This window comes from Perognathus longimembris, chromosome 3 (assembly GCF_023159225.1).
Source record: "Perognathus longimembris pacificus isolate PPM17 chromosome 3, ASM2315922v1, whole genome shotgun sequence".
Taxonomy (NCBI): domain Eukaryota; kingdom Metazoa; phylum Chordata; class Mammalia; order Rodentia; family Heteromyidae; genus Perognathus; species Perognathus longimembris.
Window position 1 is genome coordinate 47035345 of NC_063163.1, and position 25140 is coordinate 47060484.

Here is a 25140-nt window from a genome sequence, read left to right on the forward strand (position 1 = left end):
ACGAAAAAGCACAATGCATCCATTGCCCATTTGTGACTCCACTCCAAGCTTTACAACATGAGCCATCTGCAAATGGTGGCAATTCCAAGACTTCATTTCCCATCTCCTGCAGGTAGATTTCCATTCCCCTATTCTCTTACTTCTTGTTCCTGTTTGCCTCTCAGTCTTCATTGGTTGAAGATGGGCCTAGCAGTGTTTAGTCTCTGTCAGCCTATGGTTTGAACCTGGGTACAATCCCAGTCAGAAGTTGAAAAATAAATCCTGACTCTTTGAAGTTGGGAAAGCAATATAAGAGACTAAGTCCTCCAGCACTGCCTGCCTCACACCAGAACAGCTTAGCAGAAAGAGTGTGGCTCTGTCTGCTGGAACCTGGGCACATTCCTTTTTGTTTGGGGACTGAAGTACCAGACACACAAATTATTAAATTACTTAATGAAGATTTTATAGCACCCCTCTATTCCCTGTGAAAAGGCTCTTTCAGCTGGAGAAAGGTGTGTGGGCCAAGAGAGAGGTGCTTTTACTCTGGTGAACAGGGCCCCATAGATGCCCCAAGGCTGGCTGTTTCTTTCTGCCTTGATCAGTAGAAGACACTTTTTTACAAGCTCTGAGGGAAAATGTAGGGTTTCTTTTTCACCTTTACCTCAGCATTTTCACATTCCAGTACAGGAGATCTTGTGTATGCTGCAGATTGTGGGCTGTCAGTTTTAGGTCCTGAACAGTTATAGGATAGGAGGTAGGAGGTATATAACTCAGATTGATAAATGGGCCCTAGGAGTTTATCAGAACTAGATATATGTAATTGAATTGCATATGTGATTCTGGTAAACACACAGATCATTTTTGTTTTCATCACCTCTTACTGGGGACTTCCTCAGACTTAGAGAATGAGAGAACAGACCCCAAGGATGTGTGACTAGGAACTCAATTCATATCAAACTCTGTGAGTCTGTCTGTATTTGATGATTATCACAATAGCAGTCAGTCCTGGGTTTGTCTCAGGGTTAATGTGGTAAGAGAAATAACATGTAGGGGAAGGCTGGGTATGGAAGCCTTAATTACATACCACTATTTGTATACAATAGTGTTGCAGATTTTTGTTTTCAGCAAGAATCTTTTCCCATATGACCAGTCTAAAAGGGTGGAAGGCCATTTTTGGGGGGGGGGGGGGGCTGGTCATGGGGCTTGAACTCAGGGCCTGGGCACTGGCCTTGAGCTCTTTTCACTCAAGGCTAGCACTCTACCACTTTTTAGCTACAGCACCACTCTGGTTTTCTGGTGGTTAATTGGAGGTAAGAATCTCACTGGCTCTCTTGCTGGGGCTGGCTTCGAACTGCAATCCTCAGATCTCAGCCTCCTGAGTAGCTACGATTATAGATATAGGTTTGAACCACCGGTGCCCTGCTGCCATTCCTTCTTACACCAGGGTTGGGGGAGATGAGTGATACTGCTTAAGGACACATTATGCTTGATGGGGGGTTTGATGAAGGGACCACTGAATTGTCTTTCAATAGAAAGAGGATGAGAGGAGGTGGTAGGAAGGAGAAAGTGTTAATAACTAAGTGCAGCTTTGGAGCACGTGGAGCGAATCTGTGTGCCTGTGGTTGATATTCCTTTTAGACTGTTACAAGTGCTTAGATGAGTACATAGAAATCAAGAATTAGCAGTGATATTTAAAAAGCTAGAGTTACTTCTGTATGTCACTGATTCAGAATTTAAGTTCCTGAGGGCAGAACTCTGAACAACTGTATTTAAGCAACTTGGCCTAATTATTACCCCTTCCTAGCCTTGTAATCTCCCACGCCTCAGCCTCCTCATCTTCAAAATGAAAGGAATAGGACTGAGGACGTAGTTCCAGAGGTGGAGCACTTGCCTAACTTGGGCAAGAGGCCTAGGGTGGAATCACTAGTACTGGAAGGGGTCTGAGGATGGGAGCATTGGATTAGAACACTCCACCTTCTCCAGGCAGCATTTCAGGGACCAAAGGGCCACTTCAACAGACACAGCCCCTTCTCTTCTTCCTCCTCCTCTCCCTTGTGCTGCCCTCTGCTTGCTCCTTCTGTCATGATGGGCCCTTAAGCATCCAGAAAACCATTCAGGGTGGGTAGTTTTGTTCATGATACATTCTTCAAAGAGAGATGTTCTGTGTTCATGGAATCAGAGATGAAATTGTAAATTTATTTGAATTCCTGTTGTGCATTTGTACAGTTATCTAAGAAGCCCTTCCAACTAAAGACATTTCTTTGTGAGATACTGCCTTTTTGCCTTTCCAGCACAGATTTTTACTAAATCCATTTCAAATTCAGAGAATTTAGGGAATCTTAGACCATTTTGTGTTAAGTAATTAGGGATGGTTACTCTCAAATCAGCCCTGTCTAAGGAGACCACATTTGGCTGTGTTTTATAATGTTCACATTATAGAACATTTTAAGGGAACTTTAAATGGTTTAACTAAATGTAGATTATCGTGGAGCCAGTAGTTGAGTTCACTTGTAAGTCAATGAAACGTGATTAAAATGAGAAGGATATCAGAGAAGGAACAAAATCCTGAATTTCTGTTAGGTAGGAGTAGCTTTTACTGGCTCCCTAGTGATTCTGTACATAATAAATTACTATTTGAAAAAAAGAATGAACAGAAAAGAAACTAAAATTTCCTTTTTTCTTTACTTCCAATATCAATATAACTAGCTCTTAGGTTGAGATATCCAATGGTGAGCTCAAATGGTAGAGTGGAAAAAGCCAAGCAAGATTTTGAGGACCCAAAATGATAACAACAACTAAAACCACCCCACCACTTTCCCTAACAGAAACAAAGGACATACAGACTTCTCAGAACATCCCTGTTGTATTTATCCAGACAGTAGGTACGGCATGCCTAGCTCATGTCTGCCATTGGCACTTCACCTCTCTTCCTTTGTCTACACTGAGTCTTCACTCACTCCAATGATAGCAAATAGCAACTGGCAGAATGCAGTAGAGCCTTGAATGTTCTGAAGATAAGCTGTGTATTGGAGGTGAACTGAACTGGATCTGTTGAGTTTCTGGATTTATGCTGGTTTGTGTTCATCTTTGGTATATCAGAGTTCTGGATCTACGTTTCCACATTTCCGTTTTTGTTTTTGGTTTTGGTTTTGGTTTTGGGTTTTTTTGGCCAGTCCTAGGCCCTGAACTCAGGGCCTGAGCACTGTCCCTGGCTTCTTTTTTGCTCAAGGCTAGCACTCTGCCACTTGAGCCACAGCGCCCCTTCTGGCCATTTTCTGTATATGTGGTGCTGAGGAATCGAACCCAGGGCCTCATGTATACGAGGCAAGCACTCTTGCCACTAGGCCCTATTCCCAGCCCTCACATTTCCATTTTTGTTGGGTTAACACTTTGTGGAACAGCTAATGTCTGTCCTGCAGGGATGCAGGATTTAGCCCCTCTGTTCTCTTGACTTAGTTGGATTACTGAAAAAGGGCACCTATTTCTTAGAGTCATTGATAATTGATGGCATTGATGGGTCTTTCCAGGCTATAATGGAAGAGACACTGCACAACAGAGAAGTTAAGACTATAGCAGGTAGCCAGGCTGAGCGATGCCAGGGAGAGCAGAGCTTCTTGGCTGTTGGCTCAATGGCCTGTTCTATACCCAATGTCTTTTTCTACCCATGGCATGTTAAAAATGCATAGAAGGCAGTCTGGGTCTTTGTTTTGGATCCCTGGCAAATGACAGCCTCTCACATACTTTACCAACTCAGGAGGGGCATTTTGGTTAAGAAACCTGTTTTAGGGCAGTATCTGCCTAGAGTCTTGGGAGCCCCCAAGAGTCTTAGGAGGAGGGAATTACTTTCTTATATTTATACCAGTGGTATACACTTCTTAGTAGCATTGGCTGAGATGTTATTAGTCTAAACCAATTCCTTGTTATATGAAAAGAGGTTGGGTTTGTTGTTGTTGTTTGTTTTATCTGAATGGACTTCCCTTTGTCAGTATGCTGAAGCAGCCATTCTTTTTCTTTTTCTTTTCTTTTTTTTTTTTTGCTTGTTTTGTTTTTTGCCAGTCCTGGGGCTTGAACTCAGGGCCTGAGCACTGTCCCTAGCTTCTTTTTGCTCAGGGCTAGCACTCTACCACTTGAGCCACAGTGCCTCTTCGGCTTTTTCTATATATGTGGTGCTGAGGAATCAAACCCAGGGCTTCATGTACACAAGGCAAGCACTCTACGACTAGGCCATATTCCCAGCCCCTGAAGCAGCCATTCTTGAACAGAAAAAAAAAATGTTACATTTAAGGCCAGCTTTCAGGGTTGTAATGTTACCCTGTTGCTGTAGGCTTTGAGCAAAACTTATTTTTCCATTGTAGTGTATGGCAACTGAGCCCTTAAGGCCTTGGTAACTGTTGGTTGCAGTTACTGTAGCAGCACTTGCTTCCTCCCATTGTTGTTCCCAAGCACCCCTCGGACATCTGCTGCTCTGGTCCAGTGCAGTCATGCTCCAGTGGGCAGCACCACAAGGCTGCCGGCTCTTCCTGTCCCGGCTCGAGTCAGCCCAGAACAGCAGGACGCCTGAAAGCTGCGCTACTGTTCACTTGCAGAAGCACATTTCCTGTTTCTTAACCTTCAGAAAGAGTTACTGTGGTGGCTTTGAAATTTCTACTGAAGGATTCTGTTCATCTATTCTGATTTATTTCAGAGGCAGCCACATTCATTATTTGACTTATGTTGCTGGTTAATTAACCAACGAGAACATGTTTCCTCTTTACAAATGGAGTGATGGAAAAAAAGAAACAAAGAGCAAATATTTTACAACACAGACCTTTGAGTTTTACTGTGAAATATTAGATTTTATTTTGTAGTAACTTCCGTTTTCAGTGAACTTGAGTGATGGTGCTGATTATTGGCCAGTTTTGAATTTTACATAAGTCAAAATTGGTGTACTAAAAATAATGCAGATGGAGCCTTTGAGATTGAATTCCATGTTGTTGGTGGTGAGAAAGGTCTCCCTTGGGGGAGAAAATGTAAATTTTGTGTCAGTGCCTTGTTTCAGATTGGTAAGAGTGGTATTAAGTTATATTTCTTTTAATACAACTGCTGATTTTTTTTTTCTTGCCAGCCCTGGGGCTTGAACTCAGGACCTGGGCATTGTCCTTGAGCTCTTTTTGCTCGAGGCTAGCTAGCATTCAACCACTTGAGCCACAGCACCACTTCTGGCTTTTTCTGTGTATGTGGTACTGAGGAATTGAACCCAGGGCCTTGTGCATGCTAGGCAAGCATTCTCCCACTAGGCCAAACTCCTGGCCAACTTGATTTCTTTTAATGCATGTTCTTGAAGTAATTTCTGTTCAGAATTTCTAATTGACACATAAAGCTTCATGCTCATGGGATGCCATGTCATATTTCCATATTGGGGAAGGTTCAAATCAGCATAAGCTGATTTGTCCAATTTCTGAAGGAAATGATACATAGAAAAAAAAGAAGACTTCTCTTCTATTTTTCTGAAATGCACTGCAGGGTATCTTCATCAGCCTATGTGTAATAGAACAACTGCATTTATGTCTCTGGTCTAACTGTAACTTCGTTTCCTCTTGATCACCTACCTCCCACCTCTGATAACCATTGGTCTCTTAGCTGCATCTCTTTCAAATTCCACATGCGTGTTCCTTGTGTTTATTTGTATGTTTCACTTAATCAATATACTGTTGCATCCTCATTTTCTACAAACCATGGGATATCCTTTTTAATGGCTGAATAATATTGCATTGTGTGTTATGCACACTGCATTTCTCCTAGCCATTGTTCAGTTAATTGGATACTTGGTTGTCTCTAGTTTTTTGCTATTACAAATAGTTCCTCTTTTATATTTATTTCCTGATGCTGTACCATGACTGTTATGTCTTCTGGACAGTCTAACAAGGTATTTGTGCTTTTTACTTCATTTATGTTGACTTTGTGGGGGACCTGGCCTTTTATTCCACCAGTGTTCATGTTTGCCTATTCTGAATTCTTGAGAAAATATTTGGTTGAGGATAGTTTTAGATTAGAGCCTTTTATTCATGTGGGTTGAGGAGATGAGATAAACAAAGGGGAAATTTTCATTCTGCTTCCTTCAAGTGGGCTCATGTTATAGTGATTTTGGCTTGGAGTAAATTCTCAATCCTCCCATCACACACGCACACACAAAACCACAACCCTTATAGATAACATACAAGGACGTGAAGATGCAGTCGACACCTTTAAAATATTTTCCCTTGGACCTGGGGATTCTTTGAGCATTTGTTTGTTTGGGATAGTGGAGTTTGGTTGAAGAGTTGTCCGCCCTGATTTTCACTGCTTTCCTCCCCACTCAATGGAGAAAGAAATGATAGACATGAAGTTTTGTTTCACTTGACATCCCTGGGTGTTTTCAGATTCGGGTGAATCAAAGCTTGTTAATGTAACAAGCAGATTCATTTTGTACACACGTCCATCCAGTCTTAGTGTTGTAGTTAGGGAATTATAGCCAGTCTGTCTGAGGAGTGTCCTATACATATCATTTGAAGAGGAAATACAGATGAACGCTCCCATAATCCCCAGCTTCTGTAGGTTAAATGGACATTTATTTAAATAAAAGATCCACACCCCCACACCTCTCCCAGACCCCTAATCTTTTTGTCAATTGCATTTAATCTTTGATATCTTGAATCAGGGCCTCATTCTCTAACTTATTTGCTTTCTTTGCTCAAGGTTGGTACCATGTGAGCCACTGCTCTACTTCTGGAAAATTAAAACTCCGAATACCTATTGGGCTTCTCCGGACTTGTGGTGGCCATTCTTGTGTTCCTTCCTCTTATGGGTAATTTGTTGATGCCTATTGCTTGCTGGTTTCTCCTCCGTTCCTTTCTCTGTGCGGAGCCCTTTCTAGGCAGAGGAGGTCAGGCAGGTACATGTGCCTTCAGGGAGAAGGTGGTGGGGAGAACTATGGAATATAATGAGCCCTTCTGACTTGGGATTCAGCAATTTAACATGGGTACAGTAGGTGGAGTTATTCTTGGAGCCCCAGTTTAAAGATTGGTGTGCAGAAACCCATCTGTGCCACCAGTTGCCAGCATTTCTGGTACAAATATTGTCATTTGCTCTTGAGGCAATCTGCTATTTCAGTCCTAGATGTAGTTTTGTAATATGCTGGGCAAAATAGCTGAGGGGGGGGAGAAACATCTTAAGTGGTGGTATAATCTTCCGTTTAAAAACAGTTCAACAGTGTTTCCAGTAGAGGATTGTTCAGTGTGTCTCCTTTTCTCAGCTATACACATAATGTAAATGTATATTTTCCTGCTTTTCTGAGCCCTTGTTCTCTTGTACTGATTCTGTAGGCCAGCAACTCCTGCACCACTGAAAGGAAAGATAGTGCTTGTCTAGATGAAGGCTTTACGTAGTATTTATTTGAAATTGTAAACTTGTGGAGGTTTTTTATGATATATTCATTTTGTCGATAAGCAAACAACTTACTCAGGTGTATGATTCAGCATTTTATTATAATAACAAAAATGTAAGAGGCCGAGTGCTTTATAGGAAAATGGAGTTGGGCATTGGTGGCTTACCCCTGTAACTCTACCTACTCAGAAGGCCGAGATCTGAGGATCACGGTTCAAAGCCAGCTCAGACAGGAAAGTCCATGAGACTCTTATCTTTAATTAAGCGACAGAAAACCAGAAGTGGAGCTGTGGCTGAAAGTGTAGAATGCTAACCTTGAGCAAAAAAAAAAAAAAAAAAAAAAAAAAAAAAAAGCTCAGGGACAGTGCACAGGCTGAGTTCAAGCCCCATGACCCCCCCGACCCCCCCACACCCACCCCAAACAAGAAAAAGAAAATCGATTTAGTTCACACCATTATAAGCTAGAGGTCTAAGTTTTTCGTAGGTGTGGTGAAGGGGCGCACTTCCTTGTCTGCATCACACCGTTGTAGGACCATGTGTGTAAGTCAGTGTGTGTATGTGTCTCCCTTCTCCCTGTCTTGTGAAACTACCAGGACTCAGTCATGGAGTCTCTCTGCCCCAGTGATCTGACCTCATGTCCCAGAGGCCTCGCCTTGTAAACATCACAGTGAGATTCCATTAACATCAAAATGCGAGAATTAAACTCATACATGAATTTGGGGGGCCTGAACCATAGAGGATCTCTGTGTGTCAGCACGAGCACTGCATAAGCACTGGGGATTAAGCTGTGCTGCCATATTGGGCCTTGTTCATTGAGCCTTTCTTAGAGAAAAAGCATATCCTGCAGGAAGTAGTGCCATCCTTTCTATTTCTGTGGCTCTCTCATTTGCTTTCCAGCCTTATGCACAGTGAGAAATCTGCTTTTATAGCATGACTTGGTGTGCAGGTGCATACATGGGTGTGCGTGTGTGCACATGTGCACACATACACACAGGAAAAAAATTTCCATGACCCCAACTCTTTACAGTTGTACTTTGTGAGCTGTGTGTGATCTGAGAGTGTTAGCTCACCTTCTTTGAAGACTTTCCTGTCCCAGCAACTGCCCTGGAACTAGAGGAGAGGCAAATAGATATATCTATAGGTAGAAGATTGGCTTACAGTCCACTTGGAGAAGGACTTGAAGGATTTAGATGCAGCAGCTAAATCAGTCCCTATCCAGGTTGATCTAAAGTATGGAGTAAACTAAATACAGTCCCAATGTTACAGTCTAGTCAAGATGAAGCCCAACACTTAGGTTTTTGTTTCAGTAGAAGGAGGCCGCTGTTAGGTTGGGTCACTTTTCCTGGATAAGGTTGCCTCTCCTTTCTTCCCATTTGAACCTACGTCAGACTCATCTGACCTACTGGTCCTGGGAAAATGCATATTGCTTTTCATTTCCTTAGTGCAAGTATGAATTCTATTTCTACCCTGAGGGGGAAGATGGGTTGTGAGAAATGTAAGGAATTTTAGATGCTGTGTTTGATGAGAAGTGTTACCCTTGTGCTGCAGAGCTAGCTGCAGCAATGGAAGCAGGTGCAGTCTGGCTGGGATAGTTTCCCTCCCACAGAGGCCCTGGCTTGTCGCTCTATGGAACAGTAATCTTTCCAGACCTCTATTGTGAAGTTAGCTTAAAGGAAGTACTATATATTAAAGGAAAGCGGGGGAGGAAAATTCCAGGAAATTGAAAGGTGAGGTTGACATTCCTCATTCACTAATGCCCTTTCTGTTTTTCTTTCTGAAAAAAAAAAAAAAAACGGTGACATAAAAATCGGTACTGGTACTAACTGGTTTTATTCATAACCTCATAGCTATATATTATGAAGACATCTTTTCTTAAACATCAAATGATTTGCCTTTTATTATTTGGTGTTAATTACCAAAAGTACCACTAAACCTAAGTATTTCACACTTATTACCACATAAGTACCTACTTAGGAATGTTCTGGAATTTCACTTTCTTCCTGTTGAAGTCTATGAAACCATAGGGAATAGTATGGTTGGTGTCTTTTCTTAGAATATGAAAACTAAAAAGAATCTTGGACGTGAAAGCCGTCTAAGTTGTTCCTAAACCTAGTGACTGCTTTAATACTTATCCATAGGCCCTACTCTATACCTCTTGAATCCTAAGAGTTGAAACTTTTCTAGAGCATTCTAATCATTACCCCCTGATTGGTAGCTAGCTATTCATCTATCTCAGGAAAATAGGTTGATTTGATGTGTGTTTGGCTATTGGGCTTGCTAATAGCAGGAGAAGTCTTCTTCTAGCTGGGTATGTATAGTCCAATGGTAGAACACTTAGCATGTTTGAGGCCTTGGGTTCAATCTCTAACTGAAAATAAAATACAGTTCTCTTCTGATTTCTTTTGGCTCATTGAAATGACATTTATGTCTCAGTTTGATGAGTACCGTTGCCAGATGAACAGCGAGCACCAGGATTCCTGTCCCAGACATTTGTGGATTGTTTTGCTCAGTTTGAAAAAGAAAGAGTTTTGGAGATAGCATTAAAATCTGTCAGCACCTTTCTAGCCATCTACAGTGCTATCCCACCAGTCAGGCATGCACTGGAGTGTGTTGATCTCAAGAAGTAGTAGAGGCAGCTAGCGAACTCACCTTCCCTGTTGGCTTCTGATTGTTTGTGCCCTTCTTACAGCTTTTTAAAATATTCCAGCCTTCCAGAAAGTATCAGAGCTAATATATTTAGTACCCATATTGTACCTCCTAGTTTTGACAAATGCCCCTAATAACCTTCCTACCAGATTCAGTTCGCCTGCCTAGCCTGTCCCCTGGCTGAGCTGATAGATGTGGGTCCATAAGCCGTGTCTAAGATTGCTCCTCTCCCAATAACAATGATAATGTGACATACATGTTAATCATTTAATGTAAACATTCTGCAACTTAAGTTTCAAAATAAAAAGCATTCGGTTTTTGAGATTTGCTCGTGGGTGTTACATGAACTGACATAGCCCATCCTTAGCAGTAAAGTTAGGAAACTGAAGCCAGCAGCTCTAAAACCTCAATAGAATAAAAGAAAAAGAAAAAAGCAGGAAGTGGATGGGAAAGCATTTTGGTTACATATTTTAGTCTTAAAGCATTGTCATGTGTGGAAAGTATTGTTGAATTGTGCTTTATTTTGAACAGCCTGCTCATTACTTTTATGAGAGTTTACTGTATGTTATAAGAAAAGTTATTTCTATTTACTATGAGTATGGCTTCCCCCAGTTCAGTCTAAAAAGGTGAAAGTTAAGATATGTGGCATAAAACAGGAAGCAGGTGGGGCTAATTAAAGTTGTGCTGATCATAAAAGGATGACTGATCCAGGAGCAGGTGGCTTCTCAATTTAAACCCGAATGGGTACTATTGTCTGGGTATAGCTGAATGTAGCCCTCTGTGCCTTCTCCAAGGTGAAGGCATGCCTTCCTTGCAGCACGCAGCAGGAAGGCTGTTGCAGGTCTGTGTGTCTTGTTTTGCTTCTCAAGCAGTTTCCTCAGGGTTATCCAGGAAAGGAGGAAGAAGAGCCATAAACCTGGCCATGATTTCCAGGGCAGCTCCTCTGGGTACTTGTTACACCCTGCAAAAGCTGAAGGCTGAATCTGAATTCTCCAAGAAAATGCCAACGTGCGTGTGTGCGTGTGTGTGTGTGTGTGTGTGTGTGTGTGTTTAAATATATATCCCATTATACATCTAGTGGAATTAAAAATGGTGGTGCCCTAGCCAACAAGTCTCACATCTACCTAATGAAGACATCAGGTGTCCATGTGCATTGGTGGGTGCCGAGAGGTCTCTGAAAACACTCTTGGAGCCTTGCCTTATCCTGATGTGTCTTTGAACATGTCATGACAGGTCTGGGGCTTCCATACTTACTTGGCTCCATTTGTCCAGCATGACTTTGACCTTCAAATGCCAGCATCATTTGTTTTTACTGCTAATAATGATCACATAAACATTAGGTACCTGTGCACTGGGTGTGCTTTGCCTGAAAAGCAATGCTAGGTCTTCTAGTTTATGCAGGGAGCTGACATGACCTGAGATCAGGAGTTCAGGAGTGTGCCTTACCTGGAGCTGGGGCTGGACTCTGGTTCAGAGATTTCTACCAGTTTTGTCCAATATTGGTCTGTACTTTGTAGGACCATGGCATTTTAATCCTTAGGGAAACCATGTGCAATGTCAGTTGCTATCCCATTTTGCAAATTGAGATAGAAACCTAGTTCAAATGACTCAGTTGGGCCCAGCATCCTGCATGGTTTATCAGACAAATCTATGTTTCTCAGCACCATGCAGGATTTTCATACATCTAATGTGCATTTTGTTTGTTTGCTTGACTTTGCTCCATCCTACTTAAGAGAAGATCTGTGTTTTTTTTTTAAATAAAATTCTAAGATGTAATTTGCAAGAAAATTGCAGATTCTTACTTGGTTATGTAAATCTATGTGTACATATTTGTGTGTATACATCCACATATCTATGTGTGTATACATACACACATATATGTAATATAGAGTGTACCACTTGTTTATTCTACTTGCTCAGAACTCCTTGTTTTCCTCAAAAGAGCAAAATGCGCAGTTTTTTAAAAAAATATCCTGTGCCCATGTATTCTGCCCATGAAAGTACATAGCTACTTTCTTTCACAACAGAGATAGCATGTGACAGAGGTGAACTAGAAATCGAAGCCTCATTGCGTTCATGGCTTATCAAGTAAATAATTTACAGGGACATGCTTAAGAAACACACACACACACACACACACACACCCCATTCATTTTAGTTACAAATAGTGTGTCATAGAGGCTTTGGATATATCCAAGGTTGTCCATGGTCAGATGTTTAGAGTATGTCTGGTCTTAGCAGCTGTTTTTGCCCCGTAGGTTCTGGCTTCCCTCTACTACTTGTATACTAGTGGGGAAAGTCATGTGCAGGTTCCGGTATTCCGGGTCAGTTTCCATGACTCCTGAAGCTGTTGCTGGACCCCCGTCATCATTATTCCGCATGGAGCCGTGTCACAGCCAAAGCTTAAAAATTAAAAAACAAAAAACAAAAAACTTATGTGTCTTGGAAAAAGTCTCATGCTTTTGTTCTCATTCTGTTGTCTTCTCAGCAAATCAGCCTAAAACACTCCCCTCTTCCCTTCCCCATCTTTTCTTGTTCCTTCCTGTCTGGGGCTTGCCTTCCTTCCTCTCAAACAATCATTGAAGGAGAAGGAAGTGTGGTCCATTCTCCCTATAACTGTGTTGTGTCTTGCTGAAGTTACTGGTGTTAACTGCCAGTGTCTGGGGTCTGGAAAAGATTGACCATGGGTTCTGCTTTATACTGAGTGGTCTGACCTGGCCTCCTCCATTATTCAGAGAACTGGGATACCATGCCATCTTTCTGCCTTTATGTTCCACACACCCTCTGGGCTGACACCTAGAACAGGCATTTTCTTTGGAAGGAAGCTTAAGCAGCTCTGGTGACACGCACACAGAAATGCGCACACACACACAGAAACACACAGATGCTGTATATGTCTTATAAACATACGTATTTATACCTTAAAAAGTTTTAATACAGATTTACTTTAGTATATTGGGATTAAAGTAGGGAGATGTGGGAAAGAAAAGAAACATTTCCTGTTTCCACATAGGAACCGGGAGTAAAACACTCCTACTTGGTGCTTTTTGAGATATATCTACCATAGCCCCTCTGTGAAGCAGTCAGGGCAGGCATTTTCCCCCCACCTTATAGACATGAAAGTTGTTACAAAATTTGTCCCAAGTCATGCATACAAGGATTAAGTCAAGTGTAGGTCTTCTCCTTGACTATCATCTTGCTATTTGGCCAGCATTTTCCAAAGTGGCGTCTGCTAGCTTAGAGCAAGTGCATTCTGATGGGGGGTGGGGTGTGTAGATCAGTCCTTCAAAAATAGTTTCTAGAGTTTATGCTTCTTACCTGTATATGCCTATGGGGTGCAAATGCCTTTCACAAAGAGGAGGGCTCCACAGGGGGTTCTGGGGAAGTCAGATGCAATCTCAATGTAGCCCGCACTTCCCTGAAGGCCAGCCACAGATCATTCTTTGCCCCAGATCCTCTTAATGCACCTCTCAGAGTATTGAGTAAGTTGTGAGTAATCTGTTGTCATTTTATCCATTTATGTTGAATATGCCATGGTTACATTGTCGGGTATTATTTCCTTTAATTTCCTTTCAGCCATTCAAAACAACTTGAAAGGTGTTATGGTCAAGCCTAGACACACAAGACCTCAAGAAACAAAAATAAACCATCAAAATGTAAGAACTGAATTTGTGTGCTAGACATGTCAAGCAGTAGGTTGAATGAATGAAGACACAGTAGTAGACTTCATGGAAGAAAACTTAAACATTTTTGTTTTTAAAACAAATGTTCCTGCTCCAGTATCTCACCCTTTTTGGCTATTAAAAAAATCAAAGATAGCCTGTGTGTTTCAAAACAACCAAGTTACATATAAAGCATAAAACAAAAGGTAAACAACTGTTTGTGTATAGCTTTCAGAGTTAAGGCCTGAGTGATACATTGTCTAGAATTCCTCTTTTCTACATAAGCCGTGGCCAAATTTTGTTAAGCAGGAAAGGAAATGAAGATACATACTCAAGACAGTTGGTCTGTTTTGTGTTGATATAACAAAATAGTAGAGGTAGAATAAGGTATCAAGAAGGCTTCAAACTCCCATGGCTAGAAATTCCAAGCAGTGTGATATCGGGTTGGCGAAGGCCTCCTGGCTGCTAGGTACCCTTGGTAGGTGGCATCACATGATGGGAATGCCTGGGAGAGTAGTGAGAGAGCAAGGGAGTGGTGAGAAGGAAGAGTATGGAGAGAGGTCATATGGCAAGACAGGAAGAAGCAAGGTATGGAAGAGGCCAGACTTCTTCCTTATCCATTCTATGGTGGTCAACCCAAGTTCCACTCCCTCTCAGTACCAGTGAGTGCTTTGGGTACCAAGCTTCCAGCCCACAAAGCTTTTGGAAACAAACCATAGCCGCTACTTTTTATTACAAAGAGAAAATTTTGTGGTTGTAAGAGTTATAGATACCTATTTAAAATTTCCCTGGCTATGCAAGGTCCTGAATCCCAACCCCAGGACCCTTCACTCCGCCCAAAGAAGCTAAAAAATTATGTATATTCCTAATAAAAGTGATTGAATCTACGTCTAGCAGTCCTTTTGCCCCACCCCCACCTGGGCATGTTCTGGCACCTGTGTTGGCAGAACTAACCAGATATATTCTGTTGTAGCCCCAATTCTCCACATGTTGCTTCCGGAACTGTTAGATATGTGGATAAACAGCTAAATGACCCAGCCTAGGAAATGTGGGTAAAGTATGCATATTCCTAGCTTGATTTATAGCAACTTTGAGGGCTAGAATGCCTATATAGTGTATTGGTATCTGCCTTCATAAACAAATTGATAGAAATGTATGATTGATGTTAACATAATTAAAACATAAAGTTTAGGTTGGGATGGATAGGGTCCCATTGAAGAATGTACCATCCAGTACAATCTGAATTGAATTTGAGTAAACTAATTACGTAGTAATAAAAATAAAGAAAACAAATTGGTATGCCAACCAACATGTTTGTTTAGAGAAAAGTGGTGAAGGGGAGTTGCAATGCTGAAGTAACCTGTTAGGCAGAGCTTACTGTTCACATCTTAGTTGTTTAAATAGCCATGACAGTAAGGCCAGTGATTCTAGAAAACCTGGGGAGTTTTGTCTTAGAATGACATACATTTCTGAAGAGATCTCTACCATGCTTGACTTGACAGTGTCTTTACATGTACAGTATGTGTTTTCTAAGCATTCTCAATCTTCATGGTACACATGGTACACCTTTGGGTCGTGTGCTGTGGAGACCCCAGGCTGTCACACCACTCAGATTCACATTTAGAGTTTGCAACCTCATTTACATACACATCCATGCCCAGTGATGGAAAACTATAATTTGAAATGTCCATGAATATGCCTTTGAAAAGATTGCTAAAAATTGTACCATGTAGCAAGATTTCAGCCACCATAGTAGCTCTTCAGTTTCCTTTTGGAGGAAGTTCAAAGTGATAACACTGAAAACAATGAGAAGTAAAATTCCAAAGAATTTTAAGCTATACCATCACTAATTACCAGATTGTGTGACGCTTTCTAATTTCCTGCTGGTTTTGAAATCTAAGAAATGATTAATTCCATCTTTCATTCATTTTTCTTTTGCTAGTTTTTCCTATTAAGTTTATATGATAGAGCTCACTGTACGGAAGTCTCTGATTTTTTTTTAACCCCTCAAGCAACAAATATGTGTTACCAGTGCATCTTAAGAGATAAAACATGGAATTCCTAAAGACACTGAGAGGATCATCTTTAGAGATTTACATAAAGAGTTTTGCACTCTTAATTCATTATTTTTTAATTGCATTTAAGTTATTCCATATATTTTACAGTATACATTTTAACTTTCACAATGATGAAAATTATCATTCTACTCTACATAGCTTATGAAGTCTATGAACTTTAACAATAAAATAATTTCCTCCATTTCGGACAATATGTACATTGCTTTCCTTTTGTTTAGTAACATCTGTTGCCTCCTTCACTTATTCCTTCCTTCCCATTCCCACCCATGAGTTGCTTACTTCACTTTCATCAGTATTCATTGTAGCTGATGGTCCCCTCTGCTACTTTATCTTAATTCATTATTAAAATGCTTTTATCTTTCTAAAATAAGACATGGGTTGAAGCTCTAGTGTTAAAGTAAAAAGTTAATAAACACAGTTGGTGCTGGTGGCTCATACCTGTAATCCTGGCTACTCAGGAGGCTGTGGTTTAAAGCCATCTTGAGCAGGAAAGTCCGTGAGATTCTTTATTTGCAATTAATTGGCAAAAAATAAACAGAAGTAAAGCAGTGGCTCGAATGGTAAAGCACCATCCTTGAGCAAAAAGGCTGAGCAAGACCACCCTGAATTGAAGTTCTAGTGTGTGGGTGCACACACACAACACACATAACACAAGGGAAACTGCTAGATAGTAAAGATTTGCCAGGCCTTCAAGTAGAGGCCCATAAGTGGTTCAGAGAGCCTTTCCCTCTTTTTCCAAAGCCCAAATAATTCATAGTGGAATGTCTATATACAGTTTTGTTTGTTTCTTTGTTTGTGGTCAGGCACTGGTAGCTCATGCCTATAATCTTAGCTACTCAGGAAGCTGAGATCTGAGGAATCATGGTTCAAAGCCAGCTGGGGCAGGAAAGTCTGAGAGACTCTTATCTCCAATGAACCACCAGAAATCCCGAAGTGGCACTGTGCCTCAACGTGGTAGTGCACTAGTCTTGAGCCAAAGAGCTCAGGGACAGCAGCACCCAGACCATGAGTTAAGGCCCCACAACCGACCAAAAGAAAGTTTTCTTGGACCAGTTAAACACTTCCTCCTGGGGTGGTCTACTTGACCTAAGACTAGCTTGATGCAATACATTCTAGTTTCTTCTTTTCTCTTTAGTTTTCAGAGGTGGAGATGCTGGTTGTACAAAGACAAAAGCTGGGCCTTGTGCTAGATCTCTTAGTGGGAAGCCTTCATTTCCCATTGTGGAGGGCTTTGAGGGCTCCATAAACCTTCAGAAAACTTAATGCAAGTAACATTGTGGAAACATCTGTTTGCAAGACTTTTGGAGTCCTAAGAGGCCTACGTTTCTAGTGGGTTGAGAGCAGCAGTTTGTGAGGAAGACCTCTTTGCATGGTTTGGAAGGAGTTGTGGAGAGTAGGGCTGTTAACTTGCAAACCTGCTAGGTCTCAGAGTAAGACTGACACCATCTACTTAGCTGTACCCATCTTTTTCTTTTTCTTACTTACTTACTTTCTTTCTTTCTTTCTTTCTTTTTTTTTGCCAGTCCTGGCGCTTGAACTCAGGGCCTGAGCACTGTCCCTGGCTTCTTTTTGCTCAAGGCTAGCACTCTACCACTTGAGCCACAGCGCCCCTTCTGGCCTTTTCTATATATATGTGGTGCTGAGGAATCAAACACAGGGCTTCATGTATACGAGGCAAGCACTCTACCACTAGGCCATTCCCAGCCCTGTACTCATCCTTTAGACATCTGAGAAGCCTGGGAATAGCCCTGGCCCCCTGGGCTTAGTCTCCCATTGCTGTGGGAGGGAATTTCACTTTAATCTAGTCCTGTGCCTCAGTAGTGCTATTTGACATTAGGCCAGCCAATGAGTTTTGATTAGCTATCTGATTTCAGACAACTTTTTAAGAATTTGGGGAAGATAGTTAATACCTCTTCTCCCCTACCCCCCCAAAGTATTTGCATAGAAATTATAAGTTTATTGTTTCCTGAAAAACAACAAGACAAGCTTAGGTGAAGGTTATGTATAAACACCACAGGAAGATCTTGTGTTGTAAATAATGTGCAATTCTGCTTGTTATACTTTATATAAGAATTTGGGATCATTTTGTCAATAAGTAATATCATATGTGTTGATCATATCTAGGTCCTCAAATAGGAAAAAGCAAGTAAGCATAGACTTTGTACTTTTGTCTTAATTCTATTTACTATGAGTTAACAGTTCTTAGTTAAATAGACTGTCTACCCAGTGGATTAAGTCTTCTCTAGATTTTCCAGACAATAAGCATTTAAGGGTGAAAAGAACAGTTCTCGGTAGAATATCCATTGAATGCAATATTATTCCAGATACTGCTAGAGAAATTAGTGTGTCAAAGTTCCAGTGGTACCTATGTCTATCACATTTTTCTTTTAAGCAATTTAGGACACTCATCTTGAAAAAAAGTATATATAACATAAACAGAATGAATAGGGCTCATCATCCTAATTCTGACAAAATAACATTCATGTTAGTCCTTTATTAACATTCTAGAGAAGCTTAAGATGAATTCAACTATTGATGTTTTGTGTTTCATTTGAAGCCTGATATATGGTGTTTATCAGAAGAGAATGGACTCTAATGTGCTGTTTGTTATTAGTTTTCACTCTGTGTTGCCTTATTCTTATGGTAGCCAGTTACATAAGGTAGTTAATTGCGTCGTAATGCGGCATGTTTATACAGCCATTGCAGATTAGAGAAAAATGGTATTGCCTATAAACTTAGACGAAGATTTTCATTAGGAAACAGCAGAATCACTTTAGCAACAAATGAGTTTCTTAATATTCTCATCGTGGGGCCTGTGTATCTGAAACAACCACTTGGCAAGGGCAGCTAAGGGAGTCTGCTGTGTTGTGGGGCTGTTAATTAAACTGAAATTTCAGCAAGGATGGGCTCCTTAAAGTTACTTTGGGGATCCTCTAGCCCCCAGGTCCCCTTAAAATTATAATGGAAGGGAAAGGGGGGGAGCAGGATGAAGGCATTTAAAAGAATTTTAGCTAAGTGAAATTTAGTCTGTAAATGTCTACCATTGGGACCTTATTAGCCAGAGGTGACGACACTGATTGCAAAGTAGGCCCAGGTGGCTTGTATGACAGGGCTAGGCCAGGTCTATGAAGTGTTGTTTTCTAGTCTCTGCTTCTACTGAGGCTCACATTAACAATTTAAACAGAAGTTATAGAAGAACAGCAATGGATGGTAAGTGCCTAGTGATTTGGAATAGAGAGAAACATCCTTGCATTAATTGCAACCCACCTGGGTTTTTTGGAGGGGTGTATTTTTCTTTGAGGTATGTCATTTTTGATAATACATAGAGCATATGGCGTTGAATGGTCTTTATGGTATTGAATGAATGGCACAGGAGAGTCTATCTTCACAGACAGTATTAAAAACTAGCTTCCCTTTAGAACAGGACTTTCCTATGGGGCATACTTAAATTCCAGGATAAAGAGAAAGCACTGTACTTGAAACAAAATTACTGCCTTCTGAGAAGCAATGACTTGATATAATTAATATTATTAAATGCATTTTCTGTTCCATCCCTGAAGGCTTTTTCTGGGGTCCTTAATGTATGAAGTTATGGGCTGAAATTTTTTTTTTCAGGCTAATGAAGATGTGGCAAAGCATGCAGCATCCTCTATCCCATCGCAGAGCCTCCGCTTCCGGGTCTTGTGGCCACTGGTGCTGACTCCACGGTCCTTTGCTCCTTCATACCAAACATTTTGTCTGGCCATCCTATATGTTCTTGAACTCCTCACCCCTCATTACTCTTGGGAACTCTTTTCAGGTTTATTCTCTGTCACATAAATGGTCAGGAGTGCTAGTGTTTCAGAAAGCATCGTTCCCTCAGTCACCAATCCCATTGAAGGTCTGTCTTGACTCTGGTGTAATCTCCCTCTCCTTAAAAAACCTCACGGTCATGCTTTGTCATTGGTCACCAGAAAGTCAACAGAACATGCTAACCACTCAATTTTTAATCTATAGTCTTCCTAAGGGGGAGAAAACAATTTTTCTGTAAATGAAAGATTACGGTTCAGCTGTGAGAACGTGGAAACAAGCCTGAGGAAGCCTGTTAAACAGGAAGTTTGTGATGAATGACTTAATCAAGTTGGAATCATTCACAGTGGCATAAAAAATCCTGTTTATACATCCCCCTACTTCCCATAACAAAATAGCCAGTGCTCGTTGCCTTCACATTGTACCAGGTGCTGTACTGAGTGATTCCATGCATGTCATACTATCTGGTCCCTCTCAGCCCTCACATTTATGTCTGTTCACACATGTAAACAGAGCATAGGGATTGAGTGACTTCCTTATCAAGGCCCTGTCCAGGTTGGCACTTGGGGCTCTTTCTCCCCGGCATCCCCAGATACATCTGGGCCTCTTAAGACACCCTCGAGTTCTCGCCTGTCTTGGGCTGGTTTTTTGATATAGCTTTACATGGCAGTTTACTGTCTCACATCCTTTGCACAGTGAAAGCTGCTTTAATGTAGACTTAGTTACTCCCTTTGGCCTGATTTGGGTCAGACAGAGTGGTGTTGAGCTCAATGTATCTACAGTGTTCTGAGAATCTACAGGATAGGTTGGATTGTCTGGGGGAATCATTGCCTTAGTGTCAGACCAGATGATCTTTCGAGTGCCTTCCAGTTTTAGGAGGCCTCAAGTCTTGGTCTGCAGTTCTGTGATCACTAGGGAAATGCTAAGACCTCAGTGCAAGCTGGGCAGTCTATAAGATATTCAAGACAGAAGGAGAGGCTTCTGGGAAGTGACATCAGCCCTTTGGGAGAGCCTCAGGTATAAGTGTAAGGATTAGCTGTCCATTGCAGATCTTTTGCTACAGCACTTCTTAAGTCAAACTTACATGGTGTTTTGACAGTGTGGTCTATTGACATCACTTGTAAAAACAAAAATGACTAAAAGTCACATGTTTTACTTCTGGTTGCATGCAGACTAGATTTTTTTTTAAAGTGTGTTTTATAAGCAACTCTAATGGGAAGTATGTGGAATAGAGACTTTTCTGTTCTCTCTTTAGTAGTTTTCACTCCTGGGAAGTGACGATCACTAGAGGAAGAGATGGGGTAAAAGAGAGAAATAGGGGCAAGGAATCAAGGCCACCCTGGGAGTCTTTTAATGGTTACACATAATGAGAGTGTTCACAGAAATTAGATTAAGTACTTTGGAAAAAAAATCTAGTTTGTTTAGCATTTTGAAAGGATTTTTAGAATGAGTCCATTTAGCCATACATTCGAATCTCTTACTAAGAAGTCTTCTTTTTTTCCCCCTTTCTTTTTGGTGTCCCTACTTTTCTACAGGAGGGTGGCAGTTCTTGGCAGCTGGGATCTCTAGGGATCTTTCTGTTTTCCTTATGAGTCCCCAAAGCCTCTCTACATGGGGCTTTTCCTGGGATGATGTGTGCACCTGAAATTCACACTTCAGCTGCTATGGTTTCCTGCCATAAAGAGGAACCCACTAGAATAAAAGGAAATCGTGCATAAATTTATCGCCCGTTCAGGCAGAGAATGAGTTTTGTGGACTAGTAAACAGAATTATTTCTGTTCCCTGAAGGTACATTTGCAACTTTGGTCCAAAGTGTGTTCCTTTGATTCTCTTAAACGAGGTAGGTTTCTTAACCACACTAGTGTAGCAGGCAGCGTCATAAAAACTGTAATCCTAGCTACTCAGGTGGCTGAGATCATAGACTATGGTTCAAAGCCAGCCTAGGCAGAAAAGTCTGTGAGACTCTTTGCTTTAATTAATGGGCAAAACCGACCAGACTAGAGGCATGGCTCCCATCTTAGGCTAGAAGACAGGAATCACAGGGCCAGGGGAGCCCCGAATGAAGGAGGATGCCCGGGAAGCAGACCAGACATAGTGCTCAGTATAAGGGGATTAGGTGCTACAAGCAGAGGGCAGGACGAGGTTATTTTTCTAATTCAGACTTTGGTGGGAAGTACAAAAGTTTTCCTAGACTTGACTCCTGGCTGGTTCTGCATCCTTGAGTTTTGTTAGGACCTCAGGCTCCTAGAGATCTATTAGAATAGGCCATTGGTTTCTAAATGTTTAAGGCCTTTTTCCCCATTGGTATCAAATCAGTCTATACAATTTAGACATATTGCATACACTTACATAATAACGTCCTTGAACGTAAATTTCACAAGGAAGCGATAAACGCTAAGGTAAACTAAAGTTGTAAAGATTTCCTCATGTACTTCAATGGCTGTCTTTTGCTTTAGGCTGTAGGGTAAGGGCATTCTGAGGAGGAGGGCATGTAAAATGGTCTTTCTGTGTTGGGGAGGGGGGGCCAGTACAGTGGGTGGCTCTTCAGGGCTTAATCTCTTCTAGTTGTATGGAGGAATAGCATCATAGAGCTCAGTTAGAAAACCCCTGTGGAGACTTTGGTCATTGGAAACAGGCCTGGCCATGACACCTGCTACTACTGGTCTCACCTGTGTCCCAAGCACTGAGAGCCCCAGGCAGGAAATGATGTCCCCACACAGGGCGCAGCAGCAGCAGCTAATTCTTAGTGAATTCTAAGTGTTGCTGGATAGCAAGTGCATAGCCTATATAGTGGGTCTTACTAGTGTTTTGCATTTAGTCCTTAGCACCTAGCACGCAATATGTTAAGAAACACCCAAACCAGTCAGCTTTCCCCAAAAGGTCAGTGTTCCTGCACAGTCTTATGGATGTCTTCTACTGTTTTGCTGTGTATGTTCATGAACTGTTCTCTTTCCAGACAGATGAAAAACTTCTGAAAGGCAGGAATGGTGTCTAATTCCTTCTTGTGTTTTTCCTTGCTCCCTATCACCAGATGGGTTGTAGGAAACATGAGTGGCATGAGTTGGTCCATGGATGGAAGGATAAAATGTGTGTTTAATGTAAGGCATCCTTGTAATATTTTTGAGATATCAACCAGCAGATACTTATATTTAATAATGTTTTGTGTTGCAGAACATCTGTTAGGGGTTATGGGATTAGGATGTAAAAAGAAGCTTAGTCTTCTTGTCCTTTAAGGAGCTTGGAATCCTGTTTATGGAGGGGATAGAATAGAATGTCTTAAGAGCAGAACGACAGATAGAGCACGTAATATAGCAGGTCCATGGCCAGGGCCTTTGGAGCTTATTGGGTCAGGTTTCCTGAGAACGTGCTGGCTGGTAGGCAATCACGTGACAGCGTGGATGTGCGCAGAGGCATGTGGAGAGAAGCGTGGACTCGACCCATCATAAAAGTATGTGTTTTCACAAGGCATCCCTCCAAACTTGAGCTATCGTAGCTTCTTTAATGTCCTGCTGGCTATGTGAAAAACAGGAATTTATGTAACAAGCCCTGCACAGCAAACCTTTTCCTGTTAGGAGAAAAAAAAAACTTTTTAAAAAATTGTTGGCAGAGTTAGTAGATAACTCTGTTACTCTGGGTGACCTGAAATGTCCTCTTAGAAAAATATGTAGCAGGCTGGGAATGTGGCTTAGTGGTAGAGTGCTTGCCTAACATGCACAAAGCCCTGGGCTCGATTCTGCAGTACCAGAAGTGGCGCTGTGGCTCAAGTTGGCAGAGTGCTAACCTTGAGCAAAAGAAGCTCAGGGACAGTGCCCAGGCCCTGAGTTCAAGCCCCAGGACTGGCAACAAGTAAAAGGAAAATGTGTAGTGTGATGATTTGATAAGAGATGGCTATGACTTTTTTTAAAAAGTATAAAATGGGTTAAGATTAGTATATGCCCCACCTGAGTTAGTAAATCTTGGGTGTCTTTTGCAGTTTTGTTAAAAATGGTCCCCACTGGGCTGGGAATATGGCCTAGTGGTAGAGTGCTTGCCTCTTATACATGAAGCCCTGGGTTCCATTCCTCAGCACCACATATATAAAACATGGCCAGAAGTGGCACTGTGGCTCAAGTTGGCAGAGTGCTAGCCTTGAGCAAAAAGAAGCCAGGGATAGTGCTCAGGCCCTGAGTTCAAGCCCCAGGACTGCCCCCCCCCCCCAAAAAAAAATGCTCCCCACCACACTTGCGGGCTCATATTGCGTATTCTAGATCTCTCCTCCCTCCCCCTTAGCCTGGTTAGTGAAGACAACCAGGAAGCTGCTATCTGGGAAGATCTTTCTCTCCCTTTATCATCAACTAAATGTGACAGACACCAGAGTCGAGCTTCCTGTCCTCCAGAGGTTTCTTTGGAGCTTATCTGCGTGTCTATTGTGTTGGAAGAACAAAACTGTCCTGATGGAATATTGTGAAAACGTCCCGCCTCCCAGCCCGTAGACAGCATGGCCGGGTGCAGGGTCACAGCTCCTGGCAGTGTTCCGGCCCACCCCAGGAAGGCTGTTGCTTTTAAGGAGGAATGGAGAGTTTGGATACAACAGATGAGGCTGTGGCTGTGTGTGTATTAAGGACCTCCCCCATGGAATTTTGGCAAGCTTAACAAGAATGATAGAGGATTTGAGAGAAATGTAGTCATGGCCTTGGTTTCTTCAGGGAATCTTGTGTAGAGATCAGTCCCTTTCCCCTCTCCTTCCTTCATAGTTACATAGTGTTGGGAAGAATAATAGATGGGAAAAAAGAAGGAAGTCTTAGAAATAAAAGACCACCGTTGCCATGTGCCCACGTGACCTGAGCAGAAGGACCTGACACTTGGCTGTGTTGCAATCCAGGGTGGAGTGGAGTGAAGATGGTCAGAGGACATTATGAAATGAAAAATTTTCAGCTCTTAACTAGTTGAGCCGCCTTCCAACTTTGCTATATCTCGTTTTAGAAAGTAAGATTTTCATCCCACCCCTTCTCTGTTGTTGGGGCTGTGTGGGTCCCCACCCTGCCCCATTTGCTGTGCCAGGGCTCTGCTGTAGTGGAGTGGTTGGTATTTGGGTACTGTTGTCCCATGTCAGTAGCATGAGGATGTGGGTGTTGTGGCTGCCTTTCTACGTGACCACAAATCCAGCCAGAGCCTTTTTGTGGTCCAAGAGGGGCCACAGGATACCCAGGGAGCTGAGCCTTGCACCCATTTGGTGGAGGAGGCCAAGAAGCCTGAGGGACAGGCTGTGTATACAGCTCCCAGGCTTGGGATCAGGTCCCACCCATGGGGACTGAGGCAGTTGAATAAATAGGCGGTGATTGAGCGCAAAGCTGTAAGACAAGGACCCTCCTTCTAAGGAGCTGGGAGTGTTTCCCACTTCTTTCCTAGATGATACCCAGGATCCTTTTCAGAAGTCTGCCTGTGTCTTGAGCAAAAGAACCCCAGTGGGATGCCCTTGTCTGCAGCAGAAGGCTAAGGGACCCTGGCCTCTATTCCCATATATTTGAAGTGAGTCTATAGTTTGAATACTTCCAAGCTCCTACCCACACCCACCAAACAGAAGCGAGAAGTACACCTTAGAACTG

At 42.0% G+C, this 25140-nt stretch overlaps 1 protein-coding gene across 1 annotated transcript in view; it reads left to right on the plus strand.

The window, feature by feature from the left end:
* The window catches only part of Foxo1 (forkhead box O1), a 91277-nt gene that overhangs the window by 60180 nt on the left and 5957 nt on the right, over positions 1-25140 (plus strand). The gene's annotated exons all lie outside the window — the stretch shown is intronic.